The 18,449-nt window shown below is 37.2% G+C and overlaps 1 long non-coding RNA gene across 3 annotated transcripts in view; it reads left to right on the forward strand.

The window, feature by feature from the left end:
• Window positions 1-18,449, forward strand: part of LOC116520204 — a 111,811-nt gene that overhangs the window by 37,939 nt on the left and 55,423 nt on the right. For all 3 annotated transcript variants that reach the window (XR_004256731.1, XR_004256732.1, XR_004256729.1), the window contains exon 2: window positions 6,924-7,040. This is a non-coding gene — a long non-coding RNA (uncharacterized LOC116520204). The remainder of the gene's footprint in view (window positions 1-6,923; window positions 7,041-18,449) is intronic.

An 18,449-nucleotide genomic window follows, 5' to 3' on the forward strand; every position in this document is an offset into this window, starting at 1 on the left:
AGTATGGACCATCTCATTCTTTAGTAACAAAATTCCTTGAAAAAAACCTGATTCATTGTGATCATTTTCACAGCACTCCATTCTGTTGGCATTTGGTTCCTTCCTTTGGAAATCTGTAGCCAAAAGCTTATGACTTGCACTCAAAAGAAATGAAGATAGTGATCTAATCAAATAATCTCATTATGAATTATTTTCTTATCTTTCAAAGCAAGTCCTCATATCCACTAATATCTGGTGGTTTAGGACATTAAAAGGCATTTCGCAGCCTGTTATTTCCACAAGTGTTGGGACCACAACTCCAATAAAACTATTAAATTAAAGAAGTTGACCTACTTGAAAGGGCTTGCCCCAAATTTGTGCTGAATGAATAATGCTGTCCTACCTCCAACTTTCTAGGAAGCTTTTGTAGTAGGAAGATGTAACTGTGGAACTTTATTTTATATTCAGGAAAATGTGTCACTTTATTGTCTCATATGCTTAGATATAAAGTAAAGTCAAGCACGTATACTGCTTGTTCACACAATACACTATTTGGATCAAAGCCCTGGCACTTTACTTACCTTGATACAATGCCTAGCTACTGCAGGTTTTGTAGAAGTAAACAGCAACATTCTACACAGAGCACATATCCTACTATGAGTTATGGCCTGAATGGTTATGAGCTCGAAATAATAATCTGTCAAATTATTTTGCAGGACAGAGGATGGCGGCAGTGAGCAATAATAATCTTTCCAGATACCCACATTTCCTGACAAAATTTCTTTTTAGATTAAGAATATTTTGTAGGCATGTATAAACAAACTACTAAATTAGAAACAGAACTTAAAGCAGGGATTCTATGCTGGTGTTGCCTGTATCCCAGGCTCTAATAATAATAAAAGCAAGCTGTTTCCTCACTGTGAGAAGTAAGGGATCTTCCTAGCATAAGGTTATTGGCACAGATGGACCTCTCACTTTGTCTCAATGTTATGTAGCTTCCAGTTGGATCGTGCATTTGCCTTGCCATTAATCTTGCATTATATGGAAAGAGAAAACTTTCTGTGCTGGTCTGGATTCTATTAGAAGGTGGAATTTCCTAGTACACCATAACTCTCTCCCTCATGGTTGAAACCAGCAAACTAGAGCCACAGCAGGCTTTGAGCATATTCAAAAAGTTGCTCCAGAATCCCAGACATTTAATCCCAAGTGATACAAAATGGCTTCCTTCCAGTCACGATGTATTGTTTTTTTAAGGAACTTTGCTCAGTCAGAAATTACGATACTTCATCTGAATGCAGAATGACCAGCAAATAAGACATTGTTCAGCTTCACTCCTTGCTTACATTAATAATTCACATCACATGTTAATGTTCCTCAATACTTTCCAAATAATTAAGTTTCTCTGATGAGATTATAATAAATTATAAAGTTGCATATTTAAAGATGAGCAGACTCCTGAGATTATGGATTTTTAAACCCCAAATTATTGACAGCAAGGGACACACAGAATGTATTAAACAGAAATGTTCAATTTAAGTGAAAAATCTAATATTGTAAAGAGAAGCTGCATTTGTTCACTACCTGAATATCCTTCTCAGTAACCAGAGCAGAGATGTGCAATCACTAGAGACAGGGGAGGCGTGGCCTCACCAGTCATGAGGAAAAGGAAAGAATTTTAAAGAATTTTTTTTAAATAATTAAAGCCAAGGTAGTTGCTACCAGATTCTAAGTCACAGTGACTTGGAACAGTGCTTAGTGTTAACTATAGGAGGAGGCCAGAGAACTAGGGGCCTCTTTTGCATAAGGAATTTTTCACCTTTTAAGAGTTAACCAAGGGTTAAAAAGTGAAGAATTCCTTATGCAAATGAGGCACCTGTTCTCTCGCCTCCTATAGAGGGCATTTTTAGAGGCTTTTTAGAGTTCTCTGGGAGCAACTAGCTCAGTCTGACTCAGAGCTCTGGCCTTTCATGAGGGCAGAGTTGAAATCCTCTCTGAAACAGCTGGAAAAGGTGCGTGTGTGAGGGGAGGAATTCAAAAAGTTTGATTGCATGCAGAACCCACGTTGCCTTTTCAAACACACACACACAGAGACACACACACACACAGCTGGATAAAAGTATATAAGCCCAGCTTCACTGAAAAGGCAACGTGATTCACCTGCAATCAAAGGCTCCGATCAGAAGGCAGCAGGGGAAGGGGGCAGTATGGCAGAGGAGCTGCTTTCAAGCCTTTGGAAAATATATCCAATCCACTTCTGTGTTTGTGTTTGTTTAAGAGTGAGAGAGGGATCCAAGTTCTCCATGTGCGTGTGTCTGTTTGAGAGAGGGGGGGGAGGGAGGGAGGAAGGAGGGGGAGGGAGAAGAAAAAAGAATGGGAAAACTTATTTTGCAAGGGGGAAAAAATGCTGTCACTTTAAATCGGAACTGAGCATGCCTGGCTGTGGAATTCTGGGAGTTGAAGTCCACAAGCCTAAAAAGCTGCCTCACCAGCCATAAAACTCACCACACGTCACTGAATCAGAGTATAGCATATGGACCACCAGACTGTTAACCAAGTGCTGCTTCCTTTTATTCAAATCATAGAACCAATATCTTACTTTTATTTATTTTATTTATTTATTAAATTGGTTTGCTGTCCTTCTGTGAGGTGATAAAAACTATATCTGAGAGAGAGAGAGAGGAAAAAAATCATAAAGTTGATACAGATAGATAAACACTAAAATTATAATAAAAATAAAGGTTATAGCTAAAAGATGGGGAAGGAGAGCAGAATGTAAGGGGTGGGATCTGATATTGCCCATCAACCACTTCCGGCATGATAGTCCCCCATTGGGGCCTCAAGGCTCTTGAGGAAGGTCATGAGGGTGAAAGCTAATCTCACCTAAGGGGGCAAGATATTCCAAAGGGCCAGGGACACAGCAGAAAAGATTCTTCTCTGGGACCCAGCCAGCCAGCTAGAATTCCCTGACCAACCAAACCGTAGCACGTCTCCTCTGCCAGCACAGGTGGGACAGGCCAGTCCCAGTGCAATGGGATGGATGGTTCCTTAAGTAGCTTTACACTTTACCATAAATATGAGCCATGGTGGCGCAGTGGTTAGAATGCAGTACTACAGACTACTTCTGCTGATTACGGCCAGCAGTTCGGCAGTTTCAAGTTTCACTGACTCAAGGTTGACTCAGCCTTCCATCTTTCCGAAGTTGGTAAAATGAGGACCCAATTGTTGAGGGCAATATGCTGCACTGTGAAGTGGTGTATAAGTTTAAGTGCTATTGCTATGATCTTATATTGAGAAAATGTCAAAAATAGTCTAAAATAACTATTTTTTTTAAAAAAATGTAAATACATACATTGTTTTTAACATTTTAGCTGTAAATTATAAATTATAAATTATCTTAAATAACCATTGGTTTAAGATAAAATAATCTGCATATAACAAAACATTACATATCAATAAAACTGAAAGCGTTTCAAAGCAGACAGAAAGCCTCCATCTTCACACAATGCATGATTCATTGATCAAATCAATTTCCATGAAATCTTTCAAAGGCCAATGGCTAGTTTGGTATAGAATGGAAGGATATGAGGTGAAATAGATCACAGATGAGTCATTTGTGCAATGGCTGCTAGCAAGGGTGGTCCTACACTAACTATGAGCAGCTGTTGCCCTAAGCCAGTGGTTCCCAAACTTGGCAACTTTAAGACTTGTGCAGAGCTGGCTGGAGAATTCTGGGAGTTGAAGTCCACAAGTCTTAAAGTTGCCAAGTTTGGGAACCACTGCCCTAAGCTAACCATGCAGTTGGTGCCCCACCCCAAACTCCAAGAGTGCCTTCTTTTCCTTGAAATTTGGTGCTCTGCTGAACCTGGAAGCCTAGGTGAATGGATGGGACAATGTCTAGCTACTAGTCAAAATGAATGTGAAACTTTTCCTTTCAAAGGCAATCTTTCACTGAACATCACTTATTGAAAAGCAGAAGAGGGAAATATTCGCATTGGCTCTTGGAATTATTTTGCCTGATACTAAGCAGCAGTGTGGTGCCTCCATTACATACCAAAGTGAATGTCCATCAAAGCCATTCATGTGTGCCATTATTCTAGCACTTTCTTTCTTTTGCCTGCTGTGCCCCCCTTCCCTTTCTCCTCTCCCCCCCACTGGGAGCCCCATCCTGCTCCCCTCTCTCTTTCCTCCTCCTCCTCTCCCCTTTCTTCGCTGGCTGCTGCCTCGCCCCCCGCCTCCTCCGTCCCCACCACTGTGTCTGATAGAGGTTTCTCGCGTCTATGGTGGACATAAATGCAAGACACCTCTGTCGTTGACAGATGTGGGGACGCTGCTTCTCGCCGCCGCCACGCTCTTGCTTCACTAACTGTAAACTTCACCGCAACGTCACTGCAATAGACATTCAGAAGTCAAAGACACAAAGAACAGATTTTCCCCCAAAGCAGGAAGTGTAATTTTAATCCTATATATCTTTTTCCTTGGCAATCAGAATTATGCAAAATAATAGCATGCAAATTGCTTGATTAGCCTATTTTTCATTGGTTGCCATCATCCTGTCCTTTAGCTAACCTCTTTTTGTTCGAACCTGCTCTTCTCTGTACAATTTGACACTCCTGATAGATACCGGATGTGATTCTACTGCCTGTCAATCGCAGGATACAGAAAACCTGAGTGACTGGCACAAGTGTGGCATGCTTCATTCTGAAGTAGTCACCTCACTTGAACTTTGTCCATTGAAATATGGGGGTGGAGTACCTCTTCCATTTAAATAGTAACCAATGCCAAACTTACAAATCCTTCACAGTTTTTGCTCAGGTTCTGTTCAGAGTAAATGTGCATAAAATTTGCTCCTTTTGCACTCATTATTTAAATCAGTGAACTAAAATAATAAGATGAAATAAAAAGATTATTTAAATAATAAGATGAAATAAAAGATTTTTAGCAATGCATTTTTTTAGCCTGTAGGCTGTTTTGTGGCAGATGTGTCTAACTAGTGTCTTTTATCAGTTTCCTTCTATTAACTGTCAGGCTACTGTAAGATAAATAGAATTTCTGTCACTTTGCACTTTCTTTGCTTCCTCTAATGGGAATAGAGATGGGAAAATTGGAAAGGGATAAGGGGAATGAGAACTACCTTTAAATAAAAATATGAATGCATGCTGAACAATCTTCCAGAATCTTATTTAAGAAGAAAAGGGGTTTTTTTCTTTCTTCTTCTTAGTGTCATTCTCTCTTTCCTCATCTTGTCCCTAAATGGCCCATGCTGGAAAAAAAATCTGCTAGCAGTTGCTCAACTGGAATGAGGACAAGTTGTTTTCAGTGCCCCCCCTTCCAAATGCTTGTGTTGTAAGTTCTGTCATGACTAGCCTCTAGAGACGTATCTGAACTAAATTGATGAATTTAGATCAGATGAACCTTGTATGGTCATCACTTAGCAAAAGGCAGTAGAGACAAAGGGTGGGTTGCTTAGATAGAAGAATTGGGTTTTCAATGAGCTTACAGACCAGATAGGAAAGTGGAAAGTCCACAAGGTAGATTGAGTTGCAGGTTGGAAACTTCCCAGTCCTGTGCAAAATTGTCTTTCTATGGTATGGGGCTGAAAGGACATGATATGCTAAACCTAAACAACCAAATCTTGTTTGTTAGAGTGGTTCTTCAACATGTTATCTTGAGCTTTACAAGCAAAGTTGGAATATACATGCAATGCAAAGAAAAAGCTTCAGCATACCATTTTGGAACAATATTCACAAGCAGCTGCCAAGGGAAGTGTGAGCATATTTTAAAGTTGAAAAAGACAGCTACTATTAATTACACCTCCTACAGCTTTCCCATCAGCTGCTGAAAAATCTCCTTAGCTAACCTGAGAGTTTGATTTTCTCTCCTTCGCGTATAGCTTCAGGCACCAGATCTAATGAGGTTTTTTTTAATCACTCTTTTGCACTATTAATCAAAACCACATGTATTGCAACAACTTGCCATTTTTCAATTTTAAATATTGCTAAAAGCTTTACTTACTGGGTTCTACATTTGGTTTTGTACCCTTTGTTTTACAACATTCAGTGACATCTATTTCTTTACAGATCCACTTTAAGCAACTTCTTTGTACTTTTAAATATTTTCTCCTTCTTCTTTTTAATTTGTGTTGTCAGTTATCATCTTTCCTTTGCCAATACCTTCCTCTTTACTATATCTCATTAATTTTTTTAATCCTATTCCCCCTGATTTTCTGATATCTGCCGCTTCTTCCCCTTCTTTCCTTAAAGCACATTTTAAAATATGCTCTTTGATATCTGGTTTCTTCTGTTTCTCTCTCTCTCTCTTTCCATATGGTCTTGCCAGTGCATATATGTATTTCCTTATGGTCACTTTTTTTTCTTTTCTGAACTTTTATTATTTGTACTCCTTCAGTTGGTTTTAGTTTTGTTAAAAAACCCAGAGTTGCTTGGCAAGTGAACAACAATATAAATGGAATGAAATAAAAAAAACTTTTGGTGAAAATGTATTTTTATTTAATCAGTCTATATTCTATAACATCCAGTCATATTGCTCAAAATTATTGTAATATTTTTTTGGAACATGTGTCCACCTCTCTCATCTTTTTCTTTCCTTTTGCATGTTCTTTCTCCTTATTCAACACAGTTATAAATTTTAGTTTGGAATGCTAAACAAAAGTATTTCATTTCTGTGTTGTAATTTATAACTACAGCATTCTATTTTTCTGAGGGCCAACTAGTAGGGCTGTGAACATATAAGTGACAGCTGCAGTCTACCCACAAATTGCATCCATGCAATCAGGATCACATTTGTTTAGCCCTTAGGGATGATACAAGGAGTGGCAACCGCAAAGACAGGCAGGAGTTCAGGAGTACTTAGGGTTGCTTTTAATTCACATTTTTCTTATAATTCCATATTTCCCATCATTTATACTGTTCTTTTGAACTTGACAGATGGTGCCAATCTCCACAACCAGTAGCTTCCTATCTGACAGATGGAATAAGCTTCCTTGTGGTGGGCCAAATATGTTTGGATAGACCATTGCAGACAACAAGCTCAGTTTTGGCAAGGTAATGAGAACTGCCTGGTCTTTTTGATGATGTCACTGAAGGTTTAAAACCTAGTAATGCTTAAATGTAATATAAACAAAGGGAAAATGAACTTCCAAGAAACACTGGGCAAAATGTTTGATTACACCAAGACTTGCAGAACTCTTTGGATGACTAGCAGAGGTGGTATTCAGCCAGCTCTGACAGGTTCTGGAGAACCGGTAGTGGAAATTTTGAGTAGTTCAGAGAACTGGCACATAGGCTGTAGTGCCACTGTCTCCTCCCAGCTGATCTTCTTTTGTTGCCCTGAACAGGAGAATGGATCTGGAAAGCAGGTTAGTGGGGTGGGGAGGGGAATGAGAATTTGCAGTAACCTTCCCCCAGGAGTGGGAAGGGAATGGGATTTTGCAGTATTCTTCCCCTGCCATGCCCACAAAACCAGGCCCACAGAACCGATAGTAAAAAAATGTGAATCCTACTATTGATGACTCAACTTTTATATTAAAGAGTGGGGACAAAACTACCAAGACCTGATATAATCAACTGCCTGTAAGTGTGGTCCATAAAGCCTCAAATTAAAATGTTACCACATCATCTAGACTTATCAGTCATAATTTTATTAGTTTCAGACTCTGATTTCAGGATAATCATCTCCTTTGTAGGATTATATATTACTAGCATAAAAAAATAAAGTAACATATAGGACTTCTTGCATTGAAGTGTGAAAAAATGAAAGTAACATATAGGACTTCTTGCATTGAAGTATGAAAAAAATGAAAGTAACATATAGGACTTCTTGCATTGAATTATGAACTAAATTATGATTTAGCTCCAAAATATCCTAGCATGAGCAAAACATATTTAGGTTTATGCAAAAGGAATCACACTGCTTTCCACCAAGAATACATTCTATTGCCCAGAAAAAGTACAGAAACTCTTTTTAGCCATGAGAAGAAGAAAAATCCAGAGGTTCTTAGTGTGTAGAAACTTTGAGAAGGCTTCTCAATGATGGAAGTCTTTGGCTTTTCAGGTTTATCAAGGCAAGCACTGTTGATGTATCTTTCTGTCAAGCTGCCAAATCAAGTGGAAACCAAATCCTAATGCAACTTTTGTTCATCTTTTAACAAACCTGTTTTGGTTTAGTATTTTGCCATTTGCTTTATTTCATGCTGTTCCATTTGACTCTTTATTTCTCAGGGTTTTCTTCCAATGAATAGCTGCCGGTAATGTGCATAACTAGTAGTAAAGCACTACATACCATCTTTGTTTTCTGTTGTTTTCTTTTAAGGATGTTGTTTTCTGGTGTGTGGGTTGTGTTTCAGCAAATCCTTGTTGATTTTAGCATTGTTTTCCCTTTAATTCTGAAGAATTCTTTATTAGAAGTAACAATAGCTGGTTTGGGTATTTTTTTTCTTTTTTAAAATTCTCTACTGGAAATTCTCAAAAAAATATAGATGTGCTAGATTTAAATAAACCATACATCCTCTGTATTTCATATTGTCTGCTAATTTTAACATACACATGTACTTCAACTTGTTAATAACTTGAATTCTTGAACCAATTATAATTCTGTACTTGAAATTCTTTAAACAGATGTTTATTTTTACCCCATTCCAGTGAACAAATTTAATCACAAAGATTGAAAGAAAACCAATAATAATACAAAATCAGAAATAAAGGGCTAATCACAAGCAAATTATAATTATCTGAACCTTCAAATTAGGGAAAACAAGGGAACACAATTTGGCTGACCTTTCAAAGTTCTTCCCAAAATTTCAGGGTACAGAAACACCATAGTGGCTTATTTCGATTTCTTCAGAAGGAGGATAAATTATTTGATAGTTAGCAACAGTAGGATTGCATTACAAACAGGAAAAAATCTCTCATAATGTTCTCCTTCAACATAAATTATGTTGCCAGAAAAATTTCATACTACTGGAAAGAGATTTATATAGTGAAGCATTCACATATCTCTTGGCTACATCTCCCTCACTAAGTTAGCCCAAGTGTACCATACTCCTTTCTTGAGAATTTCTGTGAAATTGTCTTCTTTAAACAAATTTAACAGCAACTTTCTTTTCAAATTAAATGAGAAAAGCTTCAGGAGAATTTTTCTATTAGACACTATTCAAAATATAATTGAAGGACCACACTACTAATTATTTAATTTATCCTTACATAACTTTTATGTGCGTACTATACTGTCATGCAGCATAAGTTAAAATTTCTAATTTGGGTGTCAGAATGTTACAGGACACTTCAGTCAGAAATGAGTCATAATCAAGCACAAATCTATGTTCCCTTTCCCTTTAATTTCTGTTTTACAACCTTGATCCCTTTATTCCAAATTCTATCTAGAATAAGATAGAACAACTTAAAACAATAATTATATTGTGTTAAATTTATAAGCACAACACCTGGGTAAGAAAATCATTTTTAGAACTATCCACATTAGGATGAAGAGCATAATTAATTTTGGAAAAAATAGCATTACAGCTTTTTGACACCAAGCCTAACTTAAACAACTTTTTTATCCTCTCGAGAATCTGCTTTATTTAGACCTTCAGAGCTACTGGTATTAGAACAGACCTCACTCACTTACACCCTCAGTGACAGGATTGGTTTAATTATTTTATAACAATTCCTGAAAATGTGGGTTCTGCTCTGCGTAATTCTGGCTCAGGCAGTTATACAACAGCTTCTGGCAATTTACCTCTTTGTTGAACAGGCCTAGTACAGCCCTGCTGAATATTTAACCTAAAACTTCCCTTTCTTCTCAGTCCAATTATACTTGTTCCACCCTCATTGACTAATGAGAATAATTGATCCTTGTCCTCTTTATGACATTCCTTTATGCTTCCTGTTCTCGTGGGCCCCGTCCGTTCTTCTACTGAACTTGGCAAGGGACGCCAAGTTATCTTAACCTTTCCTCTTGGATGACATGCCTTGCCAAACACTTTTAATACCATCTCTCTTGCCTTCTTCCAGAATCCTTTGAGCTCTTTACATGATTGGCTAAATTGCTTCTTTTTTTTTTTCTTTTCTTTCCTCACAAAGGTTTAGAGTCCAGATCGGATTGTTGCTTCCTTTGTCATGTTAAGCTCTAACAGTTGCAACAATTACTTCAGCAAAATGACTGACCTCCTACTAATACCAAAACCCCAATTACTGCCAAAATGTTTAATAGGCATACGAAATTGTACTCAGAATATTCTAGAGGAGGGGACAGATTCACTCAGATGAAGCCATAATTATTTTATTTTATTGCCTGGTATATACTTTTTTCCATGGATTAAAATTTTACTCATGTACAGCACAGCTGTGTTGCTATACCTCGCTTTTATTTCACCCTGACTTCCTTCCTACTTGCTTCTGTTGGCCCCTTTTCCACATCAGTGACATTTTCCAAATATTTTCCAACATTGCTAACATTTGTTTGGCAGTGAGAGTACTGAACGTTTTACAGACCAAGATTGAACATGTTTCCTCAGAAATAAAATCCTATGCAGTTCAACAGAGCTTACTTCCTAGTAAAAAAGACTATAATTTGAATCTTAAAGTCTTTTCATCCTGGTGCTTTGGGGTTAGGCTGGAAGGACTGTTGCAGCCTAACACACCAAGGAGGTGCCAGGTTGTGTCCTTCATTTCTTATGTGTTTATTGAAACAATGTCATCTAATGGGACCTAGGATGTGTGCCATTTCTGCTATGAAGCCTGTCTTGTGGAACAGCATCCTCCATGAGATTAGATGGTCCTAATCCTGCTGGTTTCATGACCTGGCCTTTCTCTTGGGCACTGAGTTCAGGATGCTACAGGGAACTGATAGCAATGACTTTGTTTCACTTGGTGAGGTGCCTTAATCATTTTAAATTAGTGCTTTCATTTGTTTATATTGTATTGTTGTTGTTGTTGTTGTTGTATGTTGTTAGTTATACAATCTACCAATAGTTCTAACTGGAATTGCTACTTTTGACTTCCCATAGATCCTTTCCAAACATCTACAATAGTTAAAGATATTTTTATTTATGTTTTTATTTATTTGATTTTTATAGCCACCCATCTCAGCAAGTGTCTCTGTAAGATTCTCACAATACATGTGCTAGTCCAAGTAATAAACCTTTTGGCAATTGATGAGTTGAGATTCTCTCAATTTCTATTATTTTAAAGTGCTTTTGCAGATTTTCTTGGTGCATTATTGTTAGTCATACAGACAGTCAAAGGTTTAGATTGGATTTTGTATTTTTATCATCTTCACAAGGAACTGGGATAGACAGATGTTGTTGTTTAGTGGTGTTAAGTGTATCGTTTGTGTTAAAGGGATCATTGCAGGATGTACGTTCCAACTAAAGCTTCCTTTTGCAATTGATTGATTGTGATTTTGATTGCCATTATTTGCAGTTTATATAGTTTTCTTGCAACAGCTAATTGATAATCCACTGTTTCTTCAGCTTCTTTGCAGAGATTAAATTTGCTGTTTGCCTTCTCAATTCCGGCTTTACGTGAATTTGTTCTTAAGGCTTGGTCTTTTCCAGCCTAAATTTGCCCATCTGCCTTTTTGTTCAATTTTCCTGCTTTTAGCTATTCCCATGTCTTCTTGTTATTTGTTCTGTCTCCTAGTTTTTTAATTTACTGACTATGTAGTGGGTTGCCTTGCCATATCTCCTTTATATTCTTTCCTGTAAACCATTTTGGTTTCTGGGGCATTCAATAAGCTTTCATGATGTACTAGCTTCAGTGGATCATCTTCACTGTCCTTCAGATACTCTTCCAATATTCTTTTTTCTTCTTCAACTCTATGTGTACTTGAAACATTCTACACCCACCAATTTTCCTTGGTAAGTAGAATCTGTCAACATCACTGCATGAGGTTCATCATCATGATTTTTCCATCCTTCCTATTTAAAGGTTTTAGTTCAGCTTGAATCCGGTCTGCTGTTCAGGCTATGTATCTAATGACTGGAATTGTCCAAGTGTTAATTTCCTTGATGGTATTTCCTCTACTTCGACTTTAAGACCTTCACTTACTTGATATACTCACTTCTAACCTTCTTCTTGACTTCAGTGTACTTGGTGTTGTTGTCTTGAAGGATGCCCAGATATTTATAGTGATCTCCTTCATCTAGACACTTGTTGTTATTGCCATAGAACATCTTGATTCCTTCGGTTCTATTATTTTTCCCCTGTTGAGGCAAATGTGGCACATTTGTCCAGTCCAAACTCCATTGCAATATCTTGGCTCTATATTCAGACAGGATTGAGCAACGATACTATTTCAGATGATGTTTTTACATACGGCTTCAGATCATCCATGTAGAGGTGGGGTAGTCTGATACATGTTTTTGATGTTTGATAGCCATGCCCCAACTTATTCAGGATTGATGACAGACAAATGAATGCAATGACAAATGAATAGCAATTATGTGTTTCCTGTTAAAAATTTCTCTTTTGATATTAACCTCTCCCTGTCTATCAGATTTGACTAGCAACTGTGTCTTCCATTCTGTCTTTGTATAAAGTGTATGATGTTTCTATTGACTTTTCTTATTTCTAAGTACTTGATTAGCTCATCATGTGGCAGGGAGTTGAACACCTTTTTGTAATCAATCCAAGCTACATTCAAATTGGTCTTCCTTTTCTTGCAGTTTTCCAAAATCATTTTGTCAGTTAGGAGCTGATCTTTTGTCCTTCTGCTATTTTCCCCTCTACTGCTTTGCTCAGGTGGAAAGAGCTTATTTTCAACTGGATGCTGTTTGGACTGCATCAATTACAACACCAGTTACCATTTTGAAAGTTGTTAGTGTGCAGGTAATTGGCCTGTAGTTGCCTGGTGCTGCACCTTTTTGGATCTTTCATTGTCAGATACATTTTATAAGATGTTAGTCAGTCTTCAATTCCACCTCTTTGAATATATTGCTAAATTGTTCGGAAGATGCTTCACCCCAAAAAACATGTAGTTCATATTTGCTTGATCTTCCTTGCCCTTTTCTCCATAATCATTTCAAGGTATTTCCTTTCAAAAAAATTTCTTCTCCTTCATCCAAGCTGCATTCTTATGATATTTGTTTTGATTGTCCCAGAACTGCACTATTTCTTTCCTTTGTCAGGTGGTACTTGGCTCAATAGTCGTAACTGCAAGAGAGATTTGGGAGTCCTAGTGGACAATCACTTAAATATGAGCCAGTAGTGTGCTTCAGCCACCAAAAATGTCAGCACAGTCCTAGGTTACATTAATACAGATTTAGAATCAAGAATGTAGTGCCACTGTATAATGCCTTGATAAGACAACAGTTGGAATGTTGCATACACTTTTGGTCATTTTAATATAAAAAAGATGTTGAGATTCTATAAAGAGTGCAGAGAAGAACTACAAAGATAATTGGGGGACTGAAGGCTAAAACATATGAAAAACAGTTGCAGGAATTGTTATATCCAGTTTAATGCAAAGAAGGACTAGGGGTGGCATGATAGCAGTATTCCAATATTTGAGGAGCTACCACAAAGAAGAGTGGGTCAACCTATTCTCCAAAGCACCTTAAGGCAGGACAAGAAACAAGGGATGGAAACTAATCAAGAAATAAGGAGAAATTTCCTGACAATTAGAACAATTAATTAGTGGATCAACTTGCCTCCAGAAATTGTGGGTGTCAAACACTGGAGTTTTGTAAGAAAAGATTGGACAATCATTTGTCTGAAATGGAATACGGTTCTCTGTCTCAACAGTGGGTTGGACTAGAAGGTCTCTTCTAACATTTTCTGTTAAGGTATTGGCTGGTTTGTTGCAGTTTCTTTATAGATAAAGTGGCAAAAAAGTTTCTGATCCATAACTTCACATCTGCTGATCTTCTTGGCTATAAGCTGTTATTTGCTGCTTCATTCCAGTCCTTCTTTGTTTCTAGGTGTGATATTTCTTGATTGGGTATTATTCAGCTTCCTTTCTTTCATCTGTTCCAGCTTGCTTGCATCTGATCTGACCTTATTTTCCAACCTCTTATGTCATGTTGGTGCACTGTTTGGGTGTTGTTGTTGTTGATTTGTTGCTGTTGTTATAATTGCAATTGAATGTTTCTTACAATATTGGCATCTGTTATTACATGCTAGCTTTTTCTTTGGAACAAGTCTCTATTCAGACAATTTTATCCTGTTGTTTTTTGCTGTTCTAGATAGATATTCTTTGTTCCAGTTTCTGTTGCTTTTAATTTTTAGTTAAAGGGCTTTGTTCCTTCTGAGGACAAAGCAGAGAGGATGCCTAGTTTGGGAATGAAATGATTCAATAGCTATGTTGGCTTCCTCTACTATCAACCCCACCTGATTTGCCATTACAGTTGAGCTACTTCTGGCAACTCTTCAATTCCTTTGCCATGGATAGATCTTTGCAGTTCTTCCAATTCTGTGAATCCTTTATTTTTATTATTAGTTTATACAACTTGTTCGTTAAGATGGTTGCACATAAATCTGTTAAATAAATAAATAATAAAGTCACTTCTTATTATTATTATTATTCTGTTTCTTTCTCCTATAATATTTCATTCCAAGTCTCTACAGCTTTCCTGAAGTAAAAAAACAAAACAAAACAATGGGAGGAATCCAGCATGATCTCTGTTAGATTTTGATTGCTACACTCCAAAAATAATTAAAAACAAAACAAATGTGAAGGAGCAGGGGAATCCACAGGAACAATCCCCAAAAGACAAAATGGCGGCTGTGGATACCATCTTGACTACTAGGATATTTCTGTGGAAGAGGGTTGGTGGGCTAAAAGAGGAATTGGGTGCATAAACCTTTATAAGTCCTTTAAAAAGACCCACAAAATAAAAACAGAAAGATTTGTGGAGTTCTAACCAATAAAAGAGATCCTGGGGAGTTACCTGAAGTTACCTATAGGCCAGATTTTTTAAAATTCAATTAATGGTTTTTAATGATTCAATAATGGAAAGTCTATTGAGATAAGAACAATTATCTCAATAGATAATTGAGCAAATATGGTTTTTAAACCTGTCCAATATAACATTGGCAGATGTTTTGGGAGCTGCTTGCATTTAGTTTTATTAGTAATTTCATCATCACTATTATCACTAAGGTTCATCCCTCAGTCAGCTAGATATTCAGACTGGATTTGGTGCTTTTGTCTGCCTATCAAGTTTTTCCCAAGGACCTGGGATAGGCAGATGTGGGTATGTGATGATGTTACAGATATGTATATCATGGGATAGAAGCTGTTCCAAGTAAAGCAACCTTTTGCAATTGACTGATGGTGAATTTGTCAATGACGTTGTTCAAATGGTGTTCCATTTGTTTTACAATTGCAGCCAAGGCACCTGTTACTATTGGTCCTGCCTTTGCTTTCATTTGCCACAGTTGTATTTCTATTTACAGGTCTTTGAATATTGTTATCTTCTCCAGTTCCTTCTCTTCTGTTCTGCTGTCCCCAGGTAATACCACGTCCACTATTCAGACTTTTTTGTCTTTCTTGTCGACGATTGAGAAGTCTGGCGAGTTATGCAGCAGGTATCTGTCTGTTTGAATTCTAAAGTCCCAGGGCACTTCAGCTTCTTCATTTTATATTACTTTCTTTATTTGATGGTCCCCCCAGCTCTTGCTTGCAGGCAAATGATATTTCAGATCTTCCAATGTGCTATTATTTCTACTTTATCATGTACCCAGACACACTGTGTTCACTTAAAATTATTCTGCTAAGGAAACAAAAATGCAGTCTAAGTAATTGAACTTTAGTCGGTAACAGCTGCATTTTAAGTTTCAAGTGGGTGCCACTCTGAAATAATAACAGAAGATGGCTGGTCTTTGTTGGAATTACACATGAACTACAATCCATGATTGGTAATATTAACAATTTTCTTCAAGATGTGGAATATATGCTATTCTAGTCTAATGTTTTCAATTGTATATGGTAACTACAAACTAATTGTTGGAATTATTCTTTATTTAAAGCAGCAGAGAAATTAAGTTTTAACCAATCTTTAATGAAATTAACCCAGTAATTCCAAGAAGAAATTGTTTTTTAAAAAATTTCTCTATTTTCCCTCACCAACGTTTTTTAAATTTACTATAATTCATCTAATACAGGGGTGTTAAACTCGCAGGTCATGGGCTGGATGCATCACACACTGGCCACTCCCACATGATATGTCACATGGTGACGACATGATGATGTGAGTTTGACACCCCTGATCTAATAGATCACAGGTAGGATTTGTATCTTATTTCACATATCAACATGCAACTTCCCCAACTTCTCCAAATCCACCACCTGTGCCATGGTGCCTCTTTTAAAACTTTTCATCTGCTTTCAGATAAAGTATATTTGGGGTATGTTTTATCTGAAAGATAAAGATATATATGCTTTTTAAAAGCAAGGGAGGGGAGGGAAAGGAGAGAAGGAAGAGTTACCAAACAAGAATTTACTTGCTTGTTTTTCATTGGATGGTTTAACACTTTTGATTAAGATGAAATATTCAATTCCATTCATTCTAAAGATTTGTTTTCCTGTATATATTTAACTGTAATCCATTATTTGTTAGTATTGCTCCTCTAAGCACATCTGCAGATTAAATTCTCTGAGAACATAAATGACTATTATACTTTAAATATTATACTGGAAGAGATTGTTTCTTACTGCAGCTCTGGCACTATTCCAAAGACAAAATGTGTGTAGCTGGTAGAACTAATATAACATTTTATGAAAAGTTATTAGAGTCAACAAGAAAGAAGAAAAAGTTAGAAAAATAGAATAACAGAAAAAAGATACTCTTGAACCTCCGGAAGGAGCTGTTGTCTAGAGAGGCAAGGTTAAACACTGAATTGGAAGTCTAGACCATTTTATTATTTTATGAAGAACAAAACTGTCTGGTGTTTTGAAAATAATTTTAAGGCAGCCTTTTCTAACACAAATACCCTTCAAATGCATGAATCCCTACTTCCCTTACTCCCTCAAGGTCCTTGCTGGCTAAGAATTCTGTGATTTCTTCTTTCACAACTCCCAAAAATTATATAATATAGAAAATAGAAAAATACTCTCAACTCCTAGTTTACATCCTAGTCAGTAATGCTGATGACTGAATAAATATTCGATTGATTGATCCTTATCAATGCCTCAAAATATTCCTTTGCCCAGGATCACAACAATCCATTGCTATGCGAACAAGAGTTGGGTTCAGCCTTGTGGACAGGCTCAGAAACATATTTGTCAGATCAACTGGTGAACTAAGAGCTTGAACTAAGAACCCCTACTTCTCATGTCTGAGCTGTGATTGCCTGGGCTGGTTCCTGCAACTTTCTTGGCAGGATTTCAGAATTGGTTTCCCATTGCCTTCTTCCTACAACTAAGAGAGATAGATTACCCAAGATCTCGCAACTGGCTTTGTGCCTAAGGTGGGACTACAATTGAGTTTCCTGGTTTCTGGTGCCTTAGTCACTATACCAAACTGCCTCTCACACCCAAAGATGCTTCAGAACTGAAGAAGCCTCTTGGATGAGAAGCAAAATGTTTTCAAAGAAAAAAAACCAAGAAAATCCAGTTGCCTTTGAAAAGCACCTTTGAGCAACCATGACTTGGATGATTGAGAATCCCCATAGAGATTCTGCCTTTCATATCTTATCTTATTTTACCTTACCTCACTTCAGTTTATTTCAGAGAGGAGACTTTCCAAGCCTAAATATATAGTAGATGCTAGATCTCTTTGTGCTAACTACTTTACTGTGCTAAATTATGCCTCATAGAGGGAGTCAAACTTTCCCATTCTAGTTTCTATCTAAAAAAATAAATTGTGTTTACAAAGAAATGAGCTTCCTTACTGGAAGGAAGCAATACTGCAATAGGCAAGCCCTGCCAAAAGGAGGTTGTATCATTTCCGCATTAGTGACTGTTGAATCATTAACACATCCTGTTTAAATACAAGGCAAAATCATGTACCCCCAGCTGATTGGAGGAAGACAGTTCCAGGTCAATGACGCTTTCAGAATAGGTAACTTTCACATAGGAAAAGTGTTGCACTAACTGTAATGGGTCAATTAAGCACTTCTGATGCAAGGACAAAACAGAATAAAGGTCCTGCTGTAGAAACACAGGAAGTTGTTTTGTCATTAATTCATGTACATTCACGGAATAAAAAAAATGTTGAGATTCTAGAAAGAGTACAGAGAAGAACTACAAAGATAATTGGGGGACTGGAGGCTAAAACTTATAAAGAACGGTTGCTGGAATTAGATATGTCTAGTTTAATAAAAAGAAGGACTAGGGGTGACATGACAGCAGTGTTCCAATATCTCAGGGGTTGCCACAAAGAAGAGGGAGTCAAGTTATTCTCCAAAGCACCTGAGGGCAAGACAAGAAGCAATGGGTGGAAACTAATCAAGGAGAGAAGCAACCTAGAATTAAGAAGAAATTTCCTGACAGTTAGAACAATTAATCAGTGG

The sequence above is a fragment of the Thamnophis elegans genome, chromosome 1, assembly GCF_009769535.1.
Source record: "Thamnophis elegans isolate rThaEle1 chromosome 1, rThaEle1.pri, whole genome shotgun sequence".
NCBI lineage: Eukaryota > Metazoa > Chordata > Lepidosauria > Squamata > Colubridae > Thamnophis > Thamnophis elegans.